The sequence below is a fragment of the Dysidea avara genome, chromosome 1 (assembly GCF_963678975.1).
Source record: "Dysidea avara chromosome 1, odDysAvar1.4, whole genome shotgun sequence".
In the NCBI taxonomy this organism is placed as follows: Eukaryota; Metazoa; Porifera; class Demospongiae; order Dictyoceratida; family Dysideidae; genus Dysidea; species Dysidea avara.
Genome location: NC_089272.1, coordinates 58,636,849 through 58,658,061, shown reverse-complemented (window position 1 = coordinate 58,658,061; position 21,213 = coordinate 58,636,849). Strand labels below are relative to the sequence as shown.

Here is a 21,213-nt window from a genome sequence, read left to right as displayed (position 1 = left end):
TAGAAGAATTACAGCCTAAGCGTTGCGATAATTGGGCTAATTACTGTTCTACTCGAGGGCGAAATTGCCTGTGCGTGTTCTAGTACACGAGTGATTTGAAATGACCATTGACGCTAACTTCTGTGGTAAGCTTGTTGTAACCCAGCAGCGCTTCTAGCAGTTGTGTTATTTTGTAAGCCTGCCAGTAAGAGCAGTTAGAAAAGGATTATGTTTTCTGGTGTTTACATCGTCAGTGCCGTGTAAATAGCTTATTGAAATTACTATTCGTGTTACCATACTGGACATTTTAATAATTTTACAGTTTAATTACATTTGTGTTATTTTGGAGGACATGTACACATCAGTAACTTTGTGTATCAATATACCATGTCATTAGTTACTAGTACATTAGTAGAGTGTACCGTAAATATTAGATTGTTCTGAAACCAATCCTACAGGAAATGGGAGGTGCAATGATGGAATCCATACCTACACACAATATTGCTGAATAACCACTGTTAACACTGAAGAATCTGAGAGTTGTTTACCATAAGGATGAAGAACACACATTCAGTACTGATTCCAGTATATGTATGTGCAGAACAATCCAAGTGTTCAGATAGTGAACTTGAAGCCATGTTGTCAATACATTAACACGGAAGTATCATTTACCAGAAGATATTGATAGTGAATCTTGAGCTGTGCTTCTCACATCAGTGCACACTTGGTGGTAACTGGTTATATTTGTTTTTTTACCTTCCTTTACGTTTTGCTTGTGTAGTGTTGCAAAATTAATGTTAGCTATTGTGTTGTACTATTATAGCAATGAGCATGTGCGTTATCAGTTGGTCATTAATATACTGAGCTTTAAATTGTGTTGTATATAGAAGGTACTAGCTCTGTTGAATGTGTAGTGTAGACAAGCTGGCATGAAGGGTGCATGTGGGTTGTATGAAACCGGAGTTGTGCTTGCTAGTCACATGAAATCATGGTCTTGTGTCTATCAGTTACACTGCCAGGCATTAACCAGCTCATACCAGTCCCACCACCACATGGTCTGACAGAGTAAACATGTATACTCATTAATGACTGCCACCCAGCAATGGCTGGAAAGGAAGAACAATAGTTTCCGATTGCCAGAGGGTAAGTGACTAACTCATAAATCAACCTATAATCCAACTGATGGCAAGGCTAGGCCACTGACGCGAGAGTACCCATATCCAGATTGCTTCCAGTACTCATCTAAATCGCTGCTTGAATGTTTCTGACTACGGTGGGTGGAGGCGGTTGGCTTCCATCGGACCCCCTGCCAGTCTGGTCAGTCTTGAAAGTCGGCAGTGCGTGAGCGACCGTCACTATAGGAACTTTCACACCGAGATACTTCTCGTGCTGTACGTTGACAATGACTAGCTAGTTATCTAATTATAAACATACATAAAGTGGAAACTCTATTTAATGGACACTTTGTGGGGGCAGATCTAGGATTTCAGAAGGGGGGTGCTAACATAATGGTTGGTTGGATAAGAAAAGTGATAGCTGGTTAATGTAACTAGCTATAGTGTGCGAAGCACACTCAGCATGCAGAGCATGCTCTATCCAGAGGGGTCTGGGGGTATGCCCCCACAGAAAATTTTTGCAAATTTAGCTTATTCATGATCAGTACTAAAATTTGGCAATAATTTTGACTGAAAAATGATGCCACTTTGTTTAAGTGATTCACAATGTTTTCACAATGCTTTACAAGCATTGTAAGTCACCTAAGTGTAATAATGATGAAATGACACCATTATTCCAGAACAGTTGTAATACTAGCTGTCATATAAGGGCTCAGTCAGTAACTAAAAATATATTCTTTACATAAAGAACAGGAAGGAGAAGGATGCAGCTATACATAATCAATACTTGCCATTAATTTTGTGTTTGAAATACCTTAATTTAGCAGTACATTAAATTTAGCAATCTTAGAGTTTGGTTTTTTGCTAATTGATTACATCAATTCACGAAATTTATATGCTAAACTCATCAATATACAAGATGGCTAAATTTAGTGTCACGTATTACTTGGCTTAAGGTGTAACTAGTGAGCTTTACAGTCTCATGGCTCACACTATAACATCCAAACAGTAACAATGAATCGAAGAGAGGGCTTGAGAGGGCAAGTATACTCTCACCATGCAGTGTGTAGAGTACACATACGTAGAATTTTCCAACTAGGGGAGTCTGGGGGTGATGCTTCTTCTGGAAATTTTTGGAGTATAGTTATCACAAGATTGAATCTGGAAGCTATTTTTAACCAAATACTCTATTGTACTGAAAGATTGTGGGGGTACAAGATGGATGAGTTCAGTTGCATGTAAGTAATTTTAGAAAAACAAAACTACACCTTTAAATGCTATTGGATTATAAGGCAATACATAATAGTGGATTGTCAAAGACATACACAGGATTGGATCTTAAGGTCACTGTAAAATGCACACAAGAATAACTTCAACTTTGTAGTATATATAGCTAAAGGCTGTTCTGTTACTATTTCAATCTGATTTTTTCAACTATATGGCTTTATCACCATATTATTTTTTTACAACCAGAGTCGAAAGTCACTTATATACAACTGGTTTTTGGCCACAACTAACCCCTTATAACGTGATTGCGTAAATGCTGTATATGGTATCATTTGAGCTTATAAAGTTGAGCTTCAAGGGATTTGGAAGTGCAAACCCTGTATGACATTAAATTTTATTAGCCTCAATTGATGCTAGATTCAGATAAATACAGCATGAAACTTTGGTACTGATAAAGCAAAAATAAATAGTTTTCAGATACTATACAACCTTGTTAACTGTATACATGCTAAGAAATTAACTGTTTTACTCAAACATGTTAACTCAAGCATCAATGTAGCAACAACTGAAAATACCCACTATAATATTAAACTATTTCACAGAAGTTGTTCTCAGAAAGTGATTAGTATATGGCAGGATGTTTGGAGCAATGGTAAGATAGCTGTGCACAGGTCAAGAAAACACACTGGCAACTTCTTGAAAAAACATTATGATGGATGTTCTTTTAGAGTAGTTGACTGTTCTATTAGAGTATTTAGTATTTCGATTTTTAGCAGCTTTTAGGTTAAGTCTCATACCAAAAGTATAATTTGAACCCCTCTTAGTAATTCTAAGTAAAGATTAGCCATTCTCTCTTCTCTTTCCATCTTTTCATTGCCCATACATATGTATAGGATGCAATTGCATCTATACTGCAACTTCTAAAAGCTTCCTAGCTTAAAATTTTGGAGGGGGGTGCTTCAGCACCCCAAGCACCCCCCCTTAATCCGCCCTTGTTTTGGGACCATCTGATCTTGATGGAATTAATTTTACTGTTATAAAAGATTTCAGAGGTTATTGGTAGGGCTGGGAGATCATATTGATTTTGGGATAAATCTTGATTGTCTTTGAACATTGTGATGTTGATATGTGTTATAAATAATCATGATGTTGTGACATCACATGTAAGTGTGCATTAGTACATTCAAAATGGTGGTGCATTCTGTTGTGGAAGAACTTGATCCAGAAAACAAGCCTACATTTCCGATACAGTTCACTGTGTGAATAAATCTTACTACACAGTTTAAAGCTTACCTGTTAGAAACCATTGAATTCTAAGGATAATATTATTATTTATTATACTGTTTATCTTTAGTACTTGGTTGTATAATAAAAATAACTGCCTACGGTCTTAACACAAGCTATACACGATTTCACCTTGTATTAAATAATTCATACAAAGTTGTGCATGCATGATGCTGATATAACATCATGATATTTATCATAATCGTGATAATTTTATGATGTTGCATTCTACAATTGTGAAAATAGCAAAATGCCACAATCGCTCAGCCCTAGTTATTGATAAAGGCCTATAGGGACCTCAGAAATGGTCCTTTATAGGAGGTTAAATGTACAGCATACTTTACTGGGATACATGGTCCTTCATAAGAAAGGTTCCACTGTACAGTATTTAGGGTAGCGTATGTCCAATTGTTACAATCTTGAGTTCATCATGACATTCCAGTAGTGACTAGTTGAATTGTAGATTAAAATAACAACAATATCATAAAATTTGTTAACTGTTACCTGTAGGTAGCTTTCAGTGGGTTCTTGTGGTAGGTGAATGTCTCAAACAATATCAGTGCCTTCTAGGTCCTATGAATACAGATGAAGCAGGCATATCTTGTACATATGGAGGAACAACAACATGATGCACTAACACATACACACCCTATGCTTAGTTGGGTCATACCTTTAGTCTCATGAAGCCATTAGCATCTAGACATGGTGCTGAATCCTTGGAGACATACCACAAACTTCTCATAGATAGCAGAGTGTTGTATGTAAACAGCTTCAACCTGTGGCAGTACCAGTGTAACACATACAGACAAAGAAAAAAAGACAACTCAAAATTGTCATGGAGACACTATTCTCTCAAAAAGTTGAAGCAGCAAACTACAAACAAGTAACATCCTTTGAACAGACAGTTTACCTTTAGATGTATAGTAGTTGTCCTGGCAATGGGAAATAATAGAAAGTGTCCTTAGATAAAAAATTCTGGAACCTTTCTATTATGGACATTTTGGGACCCAGAATTTTTGGCCACTTTTTGCTGTAATAGAGTTTTTTCTACTTCAGAGGTAAAAATGTATTTACCAGATCTGTTGGGACCAAAAAATTTTTGTTTATCCTTATTGTGGAGGTGTTTTCAATTGTGTCTGTAATTCAGGGAGTTTGTTAAGAGAGGTTCCACTGTATTCAGTAACTGTTAGGCTTGAGTCAAATATTATGCTCTAAATTTTGCTTCAGGAATTTCCCTAACGTTTTGCCTATTGTGCTTTTCAGTGTTTCCCATTGGGCTTGCAATATGCTCCTACGTAGGTTAGTAACCTTTCTTAGAATATTTTAATCAGTGAATGATTAGAGTATTCACCACAAAGTGATTGTTCTATTAGAGAGTATTGATATAATGAACTCGTACGATGCATTTTAGTGCTCTATTGCAGTTTGCAGCTTCCACTGACTGCTCTATTAGGGAGTATTGATGGAATTAAGCTGCATAGTTTGAAATATCCACCTAATGTGTTAGCATTATGCTGGCATAACACTCCAGCCTATTATGCTTTTTATTGTGCTAACATAATATTTGATGCAGGCCTAGTAATGAAGTACTATGATGGGTGTTCTTTTATAGTGAAGGAAGGAACTAACAATAAAACCTGGACAGAATCTTATTCACCTGCTCAAGAGGAGTTGGAAAATCATTGTTTCATTGCAGTAGATGTAAGTTATGAGCATTTGTTTACGTCATGTCAAAGTGATTGTATGTGATCAATTTCTCATCACGAATTTTGCCTTTTTATGCAGTGAAGAAGGGGAGTAAAGGATAAACTTGCCCAGTAATTGATTCCCCTGTTCATGGCAAACACGATGGTGAAAATTTTACCTCCCTATGTCAATCCGTTGGTAAGTTACAACTGTTTTTGTAAGCACCTGTAATTTATTTTCCCTATACTTGCTGTACAAAATTAATAGATTTTTCTGTTATTGTTATTTTGTAGGACTGTAACTGCTAAAGTTACTGGCATATGAGGCTAAAACTTTGACAGTGAGCACACTTGGCTAAAGTAGATTATAAATAGGTAATAAACAGGAATTTGAAAAAAATATGTCTGGTTTTCGTAGATCCGGTCACATATGTAGTAGTAGTAGTAATCTAACCCAAACAGCCAAGCTGTAAAAAGAGTGCGGCCCTCAGAAAAACTATGGTGAAAAAAGATGTGAAATCTGAAGTGGCGGCCAAGAAATGGCTGTGATGGTAGGTTAATGGTAAAAAATTTAATATCAACAATTTGATGCCACTTGGTCTTGGCACAAAATTCACCTGAATTGTCGTTATTAAAATTTTTACCATTAACCTACCATCACAGCCATTTCTTGGCCGCCACCTTGGATTTCACATCTTTTTTCACTATAGCCTTTCTGAGGGCCACACTTTTTTTACAGCTTGGCTGTTTTGGATTAGATTTCACTTCTTTTTGTATTTGTACACCCCAAAGCCGGCCTTTGGCCGGCTATAAGGCTTTTTAAACTATAATTTTTTCCTTTACCACAGGAAGAAGAAAAGGTGATTTCTTTGTAGCTGAACTCTCTACAAGGTGATCCTTCTAGCTGATCTTTCTACCAGATGACTTGTTTGTAGCTGAATTCTCTACAGGGTGATTTATTTGTAACTGAACTCTCTACACGGTAACTTCTTGTAGCTGATCTTTCTACAGGGCGATTTGTTTGCAGCTGAACTCTCTACATGGTAGTTTCTTTGTAGCTGAACTCTCTACTGTGTAACTTCTTCTAGCTGAACTCTCTACAGGGTGACTTGTTTGTAGCTGAATTCCCTACAGAATAACTTACAATGTAATATAATTGAGTAAATTATAAACACAGCTGAATGCTTTATCAGGGTGACTGTTCTATTAGAGTATCTCGATCTCGCATTTGCTACACGTAGTTGTCTTTCGAATCATACCTCAGTGGTTTGTACTCCGATTCTTCTGTACAACTGCAAGGACTTTCTATGATGATTATTCCAGCTACATACTGATTTTCAGCTCGTTGCTCTGAGTGGTTTGCCTGGTAGACACGAAACCTAATAGCTTTTTTATTCATAAAAATCGATCGCATAATTTTGACACAGGTTGGGTTTTGTGTCATATCTCCATGGTCTTTATCCGGATGCCTTTCAAACCATAAAAAGGCACTCCTACGATGGTTGCTCCATCTACATATCAATTTTCAACTGATTCCTCCAAGAGGTTTACCCTGTAGGCTTGACAGACCTTCAACCTTATTTTACGCAAATAATCAGTCATAACTGCGTGAATTTTCATCGGATTCCTACTAAAGTTGGTACGGAGATCCGCCTTAAAGAGCCCTTTCAGTGTGCCAAATTTCAGCCATATCCGAGCACGCATTCATGTTTTATGGCGCATTTTGCGAAGTGTGCGAAATGAAGATGAAGAAAAAAACGAAGAAATTAAAACGAAATTTTGTTCGCTCGTAGATCTATCTCGGAAATGGCTAGAGCGATTTTCTTCAAATTTGGAATGTAGACTCCCCAAACTAGCCGGCACTTCCCTAAAAAATTTGGTTCCAATTGGAGTAAGGATCACAGAGTTACATAGGTGTGAAAATTGTGTTTTCTTTCCTGTTATATACTCATGGTGTGGCGCGGCGGCTTCTTGGGCCGCACAACACACTACCGTGTCTTGATAGGGATATTGTAGATCTCTAAAGGTCCCTCTCTATTTCCATGGCCCAATTCTATCAACATACTCCATAAACACACAAAAGCACAATTTTAACCTGAAGATCACACAAATACCATATTTCTATAAATATAAGCTGCGAGAAATTTTCACGAGACAAATTTTCGTGTTAAAAAATTTTCACCGGTGTCCTCAAGCGACGAAAATTTTTTAACAGTGAATTAGCTACATAACTTTATTAATTCTATACGGCCATTTTTTGAGAAGCAGAACGACAAGCAGCGAAACTGAAGTGTGGCATCTCCGTTCCATGGAGGCTGTGCCTCAGATTTAGAAGCTGCCCGTCACAAATCAAGCAATGGACTGGAGTGGTAGAAGCTCATTCCATGCAACTTGCATATTTGTACATATATACTTTATTTAATGTGTCCTGTAGTAGCTGTCTATCACGGAATGGCATCATTACCAACGTGCAGCGAAATCGACGAAGCGAGACGAACCCCTCTCAGGGAGAACTTTGTTTTTAAAAGACTGCAGCAGGCATATGTTTGACACGCCAATGGCCAAGCCTCGATCCAGGTGGCCAGAAAGTAGTTTGCCGAATTCGTTCAACCTCTCGAATATTACGATGGTAAAAAATTTTCGTGTAATTAATTTTCGTCGGATGCTACCTTCGACGAAATATTTTTAACGGTTTATAATTATAGAAATACGGTAGACGAATCAAGACACACGGTAGTGTGTCGTGCGGCCCAAGAAGCCGGCGCGCCACACCCGTGAGTATATTGACAGGAAGAACGAAAACGTCATTTTCACACCTTTGCATCTCGGTGATCACTTATCTGATTGGAACCAAATTTGCTACACAGTTGCCCGCCAGCCAAGGGAGTCTACATTCCAAATTTGAAGGAAATCGCTCCAGCCATTTCCGAGATACGAACTGCCAAAGTTTCGTTTTTTTTCTTGGTTTTTTTCTTCTTTTTCTTCTTCGTCTTTTCGCACACTTGCAAAAATTGCTATAACAAGCAAACGCGTACTCCGATCGCCTTGAAATTTGGCACACAGAAAGGGAGTCCAAAGGCGAATCCTAGCATCAAATTTGGTACAAATCCGATGAATGGTTCAGGAGTTATTACCGATTATTCGCGTAAAACAAGATTGATTTGTTGTCACGCCTACAGGGTAAACCGCTTCATGGAATGAGTTGAAAATTGCTATGTAGATGGAGTAACCATCGTAGGAGTGCCTTTTGGTGGTTTGAAAGGAATCGAGATACAGACCACGGAGATATGACACAAAACCCAACCTGTGTCACAATTACGCGATCGATTTTTACGAATAAAAAATAATAGTTTTCACGCCTACTAGGCAAACCGCTTAGAGCAATGAGCTGAAAATCGGTGTATAGCTGGAATAATATTCATAGAAAGGCCTTGCAGTAGTACAGAAGAATCGGATCACAAACCACTGAGTTATGATTCTAAAGCCAACTACGTGTAGCAAATGCGAGATCGAGATACTCTAATAGAACAGTCACCCTAATAGAGCATTCGGCTAATTTATTTACTCCATTATAGAATTTTATTACATCACAAGTTATTTATTACATCACAAGTTATTCTGTAGGGAGTTCAGCTGCAAACAGTTAATCTTATAGACAGTGCAGCAAGAAGCAAGTCACCATGTGGAGAGTTAAGCAAATATATCACTATAGAGATTCAGAACATTACAAGTCACACTGAAGAAAGTTCAGCTATAAACAAGTCATGCACCCTGTAGAGAATTCAACTACAATTAAGTCACTCTCTAGAGAATTGATCAGCTACAAACAAAACACTTTGCAGGGTGTTCAGCTGCAACAAAGTCACTGTGGAGAGAGATCAGCTACAAACAAATTACCCTTTAGAGTGATCAGCTACAAACAAAACACTTTGCAGGGTGTTCAGCTGCAACAAATCAACCTTTAGAGCGATCAGCAATGAACAAATCAATACAAATCTACCTGTAGAGAGATAAGCTAGAAATAAATCACCCTGTAGAGAGTTCAGCTACAAACAATCACCCTGTAGAGACATCAGCTAGAAACTAGACACAATGTAAGGAGTTCAGCTACTAGCAATCTCCCTGTAGAGAGTTCAGCTAAAACAAATCAACCTGCAGAGAGATCAACTACAAAAAAATCACCTTATAGAGAGTTCAGCTACAAATAGATTACCTGTAGAGAGATCGGCTACAAACAAATCAACCTGCAGAGAGATCAGCTACACACAAATCAACTTGTAGAGAGATCAGCTACAAACAAATCACCCTGTAGGGAGATCAGCTAGAAACTACACACAATGTAAGGAGTTCAGCTACAAACAAATCACCCTGTAGAGAGTTCAGCTAAATCAAATCAACCTGCAGAGAGATCAGCTACAAACAAATCACCTTACAGACAGTTCAGCTACAAACAAATTACCTTGTAGAGAGATCGGCTACAAACAAATCAACCTGCAGAGAGATCAGCTACACACAATTCAACTTGTAGAGAGATCAGCTACAAACAAATCACCCTGTAGAGAGATCAGCTAGAAACTAGACACAATATAAGGAGTTCAGCTACAAGCAAATCACCCTGTAGAGAGTTCAGCTACAAACAAACCAACCTGTAGAGCGATCAGCTAGAAACAAATTACCCTGAAGAGAGGTCAGCTACAAAAAATCACCCTGTAGAGATATCAGCTAGAAACAAATTACCCTGAAGAGAGGTCAGCTACAAAAAATCACCCTGTAGAGATATCAGCTAGAAACAAATCACCCTGAAGAGAGGTCAGCTACAAAAAATCACCTTGTAGAGAAATCAACTACAAACAAAACACTTTGCAGAGAGTTCAGCTACAAACAAATCAACCTTTAGAGCGATTAGCAACAAACAAATCAACCTGTAGAGAGATAAGCTAGAAACAAATCACCCTGTAGAGAGTTCAGCTAAAACAAATCAATCTGCAGAGAGATCAGCTACGTACAAATCACCTTATAGATAGTTCAGCTACAAACAAATTACCTTGTAGAGAGATCGGCTACAAACAAATCACCCTGCAGATAGAACAGCTACACACATATCAACTTGTATAGAGATCAGCTACAAACAAATCACCCTGTAGAGAGATCAGCTACAAACTAGACACAAAGTAAGGAGTTCAGCTACAAGCAAATTACACTGTAGAGAGTTCATCTACAAACAAATCAACCTGTAGAGCAATCAGCTAGAAACAAATCACCCTGAAGAGAGGTCAGCTACAAAAAATCACCTTGTAGAGAAATCAACTACAAACAAAACACTTTGCAGAGAGTTCAGCTACAAACAAATCAACCTTTAGAGCGATTAGCAACAAACAAATCAACCTGTAGAGAGATAAGCTAGAAACAAATCACCCTGTAGAGAGTTCAGCTAAAACAAATCAATCTGCAGAGAGATCAGCTACGTACAAATCACCTTATAGATAGTTCAGCTACAAACAAATTACCTTGTAGAGAGATCGGCTACAAACAAATCACCCTGCAGATAGAACAGCTACACACATATCAACTTGTATAGAGATCAGCTACAAACAAATCACCCTGTAGAGAGATCAGCTACAAACTAGACACAAAGTAAGGAGTTCAGCTACAAGCAAATTACACTGTAGAGAGTTCATCTACAAACAAATCAACCTGTAGAGCAATCAGCTAGAAACAAATCACCCTGAAGAGAGGTCAGCTACAAACAAAACACTTTGCTGAGAATTCAGCTACAAACAAATCAGCTTGTAGAGAGATCAGTTACACACAAATCAACCTGTAGAGAGATAAGCTAGAAACAAATCACCCGGTAGAGAGTTCAGCTACAAGCAAAACACCATGTAGAGAGTTCAGCAACAAAGAAACCACCATGTAGAGAGTTCAGCTGCAAACAAATCACCTTATAGAGAGTTCAGCTGCAAACAAATCACCCTGTAGAGAGATCAGCTAGAAACTAGACACAATGTAAGGAGTTCAGCTACAAGCAAATCACCCTTTAGTGAGTTCAGCTACAAACAAATCAACCTGCAGTGAGATCACCTACAAAAAAGCACCTTGTACAGAGTTCAGCTACAAACAAATTACCCTGTAGAGAGATCGGCTACAAACAAATCAACCTGTAGAAAGATCAGCTACACACAAATCAACTTGTAGAGAGATCAGCTACAAACAAATCACCCTGTAGAGAGATCAGCTAGAAACTAGACACAATGTAAGGAGTTCAGCTACCAGTAAATCACCCTGTAGAGAGTTCAGCTAAAACAAATCAACCTGCAGAGAGATCAGCTACAAATAAATCACTTTACAGACAGTTCAGCTACAAACAAATTACCTTGTAGAGAGATCGGCTGCAAATTAATCAACCTGCAGAGAGATCAGCTACACAAATCAACTTGTAGAGAGATCAGCTACAAACAAATCACCCTGTAGAGAGATCAGCTAGAAACTAGATACAATGCAAGGAGTTCAGCTACAAGCAAAATCACCCTTTAGTGAGTTCAGCTACAAACAAATCAACCTGCAGTGAGATCACCCACAAAAACGCACTTGTACAGAGTTCAGTTACAAACAAATTACCCTGTAGAGAGATCAGGTAGAAGAATTCACCTTGTAGAGAGTTCAGCAACAAAGAAACCACCATGTAGAGAGTTCAGCTGCAAACAAATCACCCAGTAGAAAGATCAGCTAGAAGAAGTTACCTTGTAGAGAGTTCAGTTACAAAGAAACCATCATATAGAGAGTTCTGCTACAAAGAAATTACCCCGTAGAGAGTTCAGCTAGAAGAAGTCACCTTGTAAAGAGTTCAGCTACAAAGAAACCATCATGTACAGAGTTCAGCTACAAAGAAACCACCTGTACAGAATTCAACTACAAACAAATCACCCTGTATAGAGATTAGCTAGAAGAAGTTACCTTGTAGATAGTTCAGCTACAACAATTCACCCTGTAGAAAGATCAGCTAGAAGAAGTCACCTTGTAGAGTGTTCAGTTACAAAGAAACCATCATGTAGAGAGTTCAGCTGCAAACAAATCACTCTGTAGAGAGTTCAGCTACAAAGAAACCGCCATGTAGAGAGTTCAGCCTCATACAAACCACCTTGTAGAGAATTCAACTACAACAAATCACCCTGTAGAGAAGAAGTTACCTTGTAGAGAGTTCAGCTACAAAGAAACCATCATGTAGGGAGTTCAGCTACAAAGAAACCACCATGTAGAGAGTTTAGCTGCAAACAAATCACCTGTAGAGAGTTCAGCTAGAAACAAATCACCCCGTAGAGAGATCAGCTGGACGAAGTCACCTTGTAGAGAGTTCAGCTACAAAGAAACCATCATGTAGACAGTTCAGCTGCAAACAAATCACCCTGGAGAGAGTTCAGTTACAAAAAAATCACCCTGTAGAGAGTTCAACTAGACGAAGTCACCTTATAGAGAGTTCAGCTACAATGAAACCATCATGTAGAGAGTTCGGCTACAAAGACACCACCATGTAGAGAGTTTAGCTGCAAACAAATCACCTGTAGAGAGTTCAGCTAGAAACAAAATACCCTGTAGAGAGACCAGCTAGAAGAGGTTACCTTGTAGAGAGTTCAGCTACAAAGAAACCATCCTGTATATAGTTCAGCTACATTTCAAGTCACCCAGTAGAGAGATCAGCTGCAAAAAAATATCCTGTGGGGCATAATGGGCATGTAATAAATATATGTATATAATTTGTATAATTACTAACAAAATCAAAAATAATTGAAGTACTAAAATTCTTCTTTAAGTTCTTTTCTTCTTCCTGTAGAAAAGAAAAAAACACATGGGTTAAAAAAGCCCCAAAGCCAGCCATAGGCCGGCTTTGCAGTATACAAATACAAAAATAAGTGATATCTAATCAAAAACAGCCAAGCTGTTAAAAAAGGTGCGGCCCTCAAAAAGGCCATGGTGAAAAAAGATGTGAAATCCAAGGTGGCGGCCAAGAAATGGCTGTGATGGTAGGTTAATGGTTACATTTTAATAATGACATTTCAGGTGAATTTTGTGCCGCTTGGTCTTGGCACCAAATTCACCTGAATTGTTGTTATTAAAATGTAACCATTAACCTACCATCACAGCCATTTCTTGGCCGCCACCTTGGATTTCACATCTTTTTTCCCCATTGCCTTTTTGGGGACCGCACCTTTTTTTACAGCTTGGCTGTTTTTAATTAGATAGTAACTTACAGTGGTATTTATCTTAATCATCTCACTGACTGTCTTCTCCACTGTGGTCTTCTGGATAGACTCCGGCCTATTATGCAGAAAATTTTACCAATTATGCTTTTGAGCATTGCTAAAAAATTAAGCCTATTATGCTCAAAATTATGCTTTCAAAATCAAGGTTATGCTCTAGAACTGACTGTTTTATTAGAGTATATCAGCCTTTCCTGACTACTGTATTAGAGTAAGTGACTGCTCTATTAGAGTATCTCGATCTTATTTCTGCAAAGTGTGAACAACCAACAAAGAAACAGTTTAATACAGTATGTTACGTGTTTTTAAATATTAAATGCACTAATAATACTATTGGCAGTGAATATTTGCTTTCTTTCAATTAAATCTTCAAACATCGTCCCTATTATGCTGGCATTATGCTTGATGCTTTTGGCCACCTATTATGCTTTAAATTATGCCGGCATAATCGGCCAGTGCCTACTTCTGGATAAAGGCTGTGCCAACTCTGCAGACATTTGCAACAACATAATAACAGTTTTGCGGTATGTAGTGTGCATGTGTGTGTGCATGTGTGTGTGTGTACATTGTGTGTATGTGTGCAAGCATGTGCGCTCCACCTGCGAGACTTTAGTGTCTAAACCTTCACTTTTAAAATGATAATTATTATGGTACAGCCTCCTATGAGGTACTACCCTTCTAGTCCACAGAAGAACATTCCAGCAGTAATAAAGTTGATCATGAACCCTGAAAACATTTAATAACTAATGAAAAGGTGATGAATTGTTGCACACACACACACACACGTGCGCGCAATAAACACAGTCCATGGTTGCCACATACACTGAACTACTACTAGCACACTACTGAGATGGTATGTACTGTACATGTCAGCTCTAGAGAAAACAGTGATAACAGAAAAGTTAATTATTCACCAGGTAGTCATAAATAATGTGCAAGACGGTAAACAAAAGAAAGTTGAAATAATTCTATATAGTCAAGCAGTGCAGCCAAACCTCTCTAATCCGATGCTCAATGAGAGCCATGAATTTTGCTGGATTAAGGAGGTTGTTGGATTATCAAGTCACCTCTGTAATCCAACATTCCACAATATCTAGAATTATGTTGGATTATGCAGTAAATTACAGATAAATGGATCACACAAGGTTTTAAACATGAATTAATTTTAGATTTTGCAAGTATTACATTTTTCTATTAATGTCAACTAGTTAAATGCTTCGGTTGCTTACAAATTATTTTCTGTGGTTGCTTTTAATGCTGCTACTATTCTCTGTCAGATTACAGAGCTCAAAAACAATATCTAGGGAATGTTGTGTTGGATTACGGAATACAGAGATGTCAGATTATAGAGCTTGTTTTCTACACAAAAGTGTTGATAATTAAATGACATTTTGGTTGGATAAGAGATAGGGACCCGCCGATTATGCTGGCATAATGAAAGCATTGAGCATAATGCTAGCATAATAGGCAGAAAACTTGTGCAATGCTATAAATTCTTGCTTATCAAAATACATATCCGACAAAAAGATCGATATACTCTAATAGAACAGTCAGTAACTCTAATAAAATTATCAGGTAGCTGACTGTTCTATTAGAGTATATCAATCTTTTCTGTGACATGCATTTTGACAAGCAAGGATTTACAGTCTGGGCTTCAACCACTTACTGTTTTTCCATAAAGTGCAAAGTTATTAGAAAAATATGGGAACTGAGGTAAAAATATTGAGCATAATTTGAGCATAATAGGTAAATATTGAGCATTAATCTAAGCATAATAGGTAAATTTTTGAGCAGTGCAGCATAGCATAATAGGTAAAATAATGAGCATAATCGGCGGGTCCCTAATAAGAGAGGATTCTGGATTAAGCAGGTGCTGGATTTGAGAGGTTCTACTGTACTAAAAATAGATTAAATTTCAAGAACTTGTGTACGTCTTTTCTGGAATGCCTAATACCTGAAGCATTCAATCAAGTGCAAATACACTTGTGGCAAGTGAAGGATAGTCACACAAGAACGACTTGATATAACACATGGTATATAAAGGACTTCACTTGTATGCAAACTTAATACTTGAGGGCCAATTGTCTCATCACTTTGTGTACTTCTGGGTAGTGTGTATTTTTGGGCACATTTTGACAGCACCGAAATGCGAAAAAAGAAAAAAAAGGGTTCTGAGCTCAATCTTGTGAGTCCTACCAACTGCGCTACTGCTGCTAGCTGCCAGCTCCAGAATTTGTGACCACTTTAAATGCAAAAACAATGATATAGCCTATGTTGAAGAAGATAAGCTGAACCCAAACCCTAACTTTAGACTACTAGAATTGTGAGAATTCATTCGATAGACAGTAGAGGGCTGTCAGGGAAATATTGGTCCGGGTAAAACTGGTCCGGCCGGACCATTTTTGGCATCCAAAATTGGTCCGGCCTGACTAAAATTGGTCTGGCCCAAACTTGGTTGGCCACATGTACCCCCTGACCACTTGGACCAATTTTGGTTGGTCCGTGGGTGTACCTGGCTTTTTGTAGACAGGTCGGTCCATGCAAAGTTGTTTTGTGATGGATCACTGCAGCCGACTTAGCTATATAAATGAGTAGCGTAGTTTTATTTCACGGCTCTATTGATTTACAGAAAATGCATATATATTAGTAGTTAGAAACTAATTTCCATGTCATAGCTATATGTAATGATGAACAGTCGCAAAATTAATGTTTTAATTTAAAGATAAAAGTCCTGCATTCTTCTTCTCCATGTCATTGAGCTAGCTGTCTGGAAAGGAAGTAGAGGTTTTCTTCCGGCATACAAAAACTCAAATACATGGTCAATGCTGGACTCATGGTATGCAATGTTGCATGCAAAAACACAGGTATCAAGATATTCTTCTCCAGTGGTGGATCGGGGGGACACGTGCCCCCCACCCCCTCAAAAAAGTGCATACAAGATCGAGATACTCTAATAGGGCAGTCAATTACTCTGATAAAGCAGTCACAGTGCTTATGAGGCAGTGTATTGAGTGTAGCTTACCTATGAAGCTATAATAAGGATTTTATTTTACATACGTGATATAATATATATTTGGTAAAAGATAACTAGCTATTATTGCTGTAACCTTTTTTTTTTGCTCTTCAACTTTTTTCAGCAAGATGCCCTCCTCTCTTTCTAAACTCTTGATCCGCCCCCCTGCTTCCCAAGTACGTTTTTATATGCTCCATAAACTTCACAAGCATCATCAGCTCTGCAGTGTTTGGTGAATCTTTCATCCAGCCTGTTTGTGTTGATTATGAAGAACAACTATAGCAACATGATGGAAATCACCAGCTATGTTGCATCAATTATACTTGAGGATGGTAGATAATATATAAAATCCATTATTAAAACATGTCTTATCTTCAACTTCTGCATATAGCTCAGAATTTAATTTTGACCCTTCGTCAGTTCTTTGTTAATCTGGGAATATCCATGCACACATTGACATAAACAGCTACAAATATCATCTCAGGGACTAATCCATAGGGGGTGGATGAGATGGCTAGCCACCGACCATGCATGCATGGCCTTACAGCCACTCAGACATGCATTATTTAATAATGCTGAATATTACTGATCATGAACACATCGATATGAACTAAATCCCTGTATTGCATCAGATTCCAATGCTAGCTGGCTATAACCTTATACAGTAGATGGTAGTAGTATACAAGAATTTATCTATGATCATGGGCAGTATTAACTATCAACAGGCAGAGGACTTCTTGCAAAGAAAATATGGGGTCTGCTTTAGGATTGAGTCAATTCTACTTTTATGTCTAGAGCAATTCACCCTAAGGCTGTGGAATAAAGTGACTGCCTCAAACTTTTAAGTTGGCTAAGTAAACATATTGAGAATATTATAGCTATAACCTTTAAGGCGATGTTTCTTCCTGTAGGGCATGTCAATAGTAGGAGATGATAGTTCACATTTAGTTATTCAATGGAGTAAAACTAAACTATCATCTCCTACATATCACATATGACAGAGAGGAATGTGCAGCACAGGTGTTACAGGTGTATTACAGTTTGTTTTAACCACTGGTGTTAACTCATGCACAACCTGTACTGGGATCACAAAATACATTATAGCTATAACTTTTAAGGCAATGTTTATACCAGTATAGGAACATGTGATCAGTAGGAGATGATAGTTCACATTTAGTTATTCAATGGAGTAAAACTAAGCTATCATCTCCTACATATCACATATGACAGAGAGGAATGTGCAGTATGTGCACAGGTGTTACAGGTGTATTACAGTTTGTTTTAACCACTGGTGTTAACTCATGCACAACCTGTACTGGGATTACAAAATACATTATAGCTATAACTTTTAAGGCAATGTTTATACCAGTATAGGAACATGTGATCAGTAGGAGATGATAGTTCACATTTAGTTATTCAATGGAGTAAAACTAAACTATCATCTCCTACATATCACATATGACAGAGAGGAATGTGCAGTATGTGCACAGGTGTTACAGGTGTATTACAGTTTGTTTTAACCACTGGTGTTAACTCATGCACAACCTGTACTGGGATTACAAAATACATTATAGCTATAACTTTTAAGGTAATGTTTATACCAGTATAGGAACATGTGATCAGTAGGAGATGATAGTTCACATTTAGTTATTCAATGGAGTAAAACTAAGCTATCATCTCCTACATATCACATATGACAGAGAGGAATGTGCAGTATGTGCACAGGTGTTACAGGTGTATTACAGTTTGTTTTAACCACTGGTGTTAACTCATGCACAACCTGTACTGGGATTACAAAATACATTATAGCTATAACTTTTAAGGCAATGTTTATACCAGTATAGGAACATGTGATCAATAGGAGATGATAGTTCACTTTAGTTATTCAATGGAGTAAAACTAAGCTATCATCTCCTACATATCACATATGACAGAGAGGAATGTGCAGTATGTGCACAGGTGTCAGGGGCGGATCCAGGATCTGGCAAGGGGAGGGGCACAAACAGGCCAAGTTGTAGGTGGTTGGGGAGAGCCAGCTGCAGATCCTCTTGTTAGCTAGTTGTGCAATTTTGAAGCAGCAAATAATCTCGCAAATAATACACCTCTTAGTAGTATCTCACTATTGATTTTTACCATTTTGGCCTTTTTTTCAGGTGGTTGTGAAGTCTTTAAAGGCTCTGAATGTCTCAAACAACACGATAATTATTTTAGAGGCGCTTAATACATACGAAGGTGCTGGGTAACAATTTTACAGCTACTTCGACTTTGGTTTCAGGTGAATTTGTAATAAATTGCTACTAAAAGCATATTTTCATGAGTTTCTTGGCATGACATAAAGTTTGGTAGCTATGTTAATCAGAGGTGTGGCTGGCTCCTCCACAAGGTGAAAGGTGGGGGGGGGGCATTTGCCCCAAATGCCCCATCCTGAATCCGCCATTGGGTGTTACAGGTGTAGTACAGTTTGTTTTTAACCACTGGTGTTAACTCATGCACAACCTGTACTGGGATTACAAAATACATTATAGCTATAACTTTTAAGGCAATGTTTATACCAGTATAGGAACAATCATGTGATCAGTAGGAGATGATAGTTCACATTTAGTTATTCAATGGAGTAAAACTAAACTATCATCTCCTACATATCACATATGACAGAGAGGAATGTGCAGTATGTGCACAGGTGTTACAGGTGTATTACAGTTTGTTTTAACCACTGGTGTTAACTCATGCACAACCTGTACTGGGATTACAAAATACATTATAGCTATAACTTTTAAGGCAATGTTTATACCAGTATAGGAACATGTGATCAGTAGGAGATGATAGTTCACATTTAGTTATTCAATGGAGTAAAACTAAACTATCATCTCCTACATATCACATACAAAAGAGAGGAATGTGCAGTATGTATACATTCAGGTGTTACAATGTATTGTTCTAACCATTAGTGTTCATGATCAGACATTATGTGTGCATAAGAGCACAATGCACATGCTACTGTGCATGCGCTTCACTGTACCAGCCAAACAATAAGAGTGTCAGCTCTTCCTGATGTAAATATTAAGAAATTCAGGACTCTAAACTTAAAATCTGGGCTAGGCTGGGTAGCCACCCACCTTCATTTATTTCTGGATCAGTGCCTGGTGATGAATGTTATAGATGACTGCTCTATAAGAGTATCTCGATCTTAAGCACCTCCAATACAGCTAGCTGATCCCATGCATGCAATGATCCGTGCCCTAATTGGATAACCATACAGTGATAATGCCTGTAATGCTCATTATTCGAGATTGACAAATGAGAATGGCTATAGCTACGGTCGGCTGCAGTGTTCCATCACAAACAACTTATAGCTATGCATCATTGGCTGCATACGTTAGTGGTCCACCAGGACCCATTTTGGTCAACCAATATTGGTCTGAGTGGTCAGGAGTGCATGTGGCCAACTAGGTTTGGGCCAGACCAATTTTAGTCAACTGATCATGGTCTGGCCGGACCGATTTTTGCCCCGGACCAAAATCTTCGTCACAGGCCATAGAACAGCTGCAGGTGCCTCAGTTTCTACACCTTGATACTAAAATTGGAACTAGTTCGTCATTTTAGACCCGATAGGCATAAAAATTTAAGATGGGCAAGCATGATATTAATGCATTAAAAGAGCATTTGTTGCTTTTTTGATAGCTCCTTCTGGCGAGGAATGGCATGGAGGTAAAGAAGACTGATTAGTGCCAGCTAGTGATGGGTGATACCAGGAGTTTCAGAATGATATGATATCAATACGATATTGACTAAAATTAACTGATGTTGATACTTTTCGATACGATATTGTAACATTAATTTGCAGCTAGTTTTCTCACATAATTTGACAGTAGGTAAATATGGCTATACACAATGAGGATTTCCCGCCCACGTACACAAGAGTAATAGTGATTAAAATTATTGGAAAGCTACAATTAACTATTAAATAAGCTGATTCAGATCAAGTGATGTATCGTATTGAATCCTGAAAATAATCACATCGATACTTTTCGATATCAGCAAAAAATGTAATGATACGATATAATATATCGATATATCGCCCAACACTAGTGCCAGCACAAACGCGGAAGAAGAGTATCTGATAACCGACAAGCCAGAGAACAAAAATAGAAAAGCACGTTTGTTTGTACAGTTTTTCAATAATGTATTTTAAAAGAATCAAGTCTCTAGGGTGTAAACTATGGGACTAGCTCTAGTTTGCAATCAAGCTATGCATTGATTGTTCATTAATAATTTTTTTGAAGCAAAAAGCAATGGCTACAATTGAAAAAATGTGTTGTGATTGTGCACAACTAAAGAAAGACTGGGAAAAATTGTTTTGCTGAGTGAGCTACTTACAATAATAGAGTGGGAATATTGAAGGGAATAAAGTTAACTCTGCTCTGTAAATGCGGTAGTGGTCACAACACACTAACACAGGTGTGATATTGTTGTCCAAACTGGCACATCCTTACAAGAGTAGTATGCACACCATGTTAGTCACACTAACAATAGTGTGACCATACATGTACAGCTGAAAAAAAACTCTTGTGTATTCAGGAGTGGAAGGGTAGAATGTGACGGTTTTATTATCAAGTCAACCACTCATCATAGTATTATTGTGACATATTACAACA

The 21,213-nt window shown here is 37.9% G+C and overlaps 1 long non-coding RNA gene across 4 annotated transcripts in view; it reads right to left on the bottom strand.

Moving 5' to 3' along the window:
• Positions 1–3,683: 3,683 nt before the first annotated feature.
• LOC136238006 (uncharacterized) overlaps positions 3,684–21,213 on the bottom strand; it is a 32,859-nt gene continuing 15,329 nt past the window's right edge. The window contains exons 2-6 of one of the 4 annotated variants that reach the window (XR_010692713.1): positions 16,653–16,808; positions 13,537–13,603; positions 4,276–4,381; positions 4,110–4,178; positions 3,684–4,053 (exon numbers count right to left, since the gene is read on the bottom strand). This is a non-coding gene — a long non-coding RNA (uncharacterized lncRNA). Of the gene's footprint in view, positions 4,054–4,109; positions 4,179–4,275; positions 4,382–13,536; positions 14,508–16,652; positions 16,835–21,213 lie in introns of those variants that run through there. The other 3 variants (XR_010692712.1, XR_010692709.1, XR_010692708.1) reach the window with 3 other exon arrangements.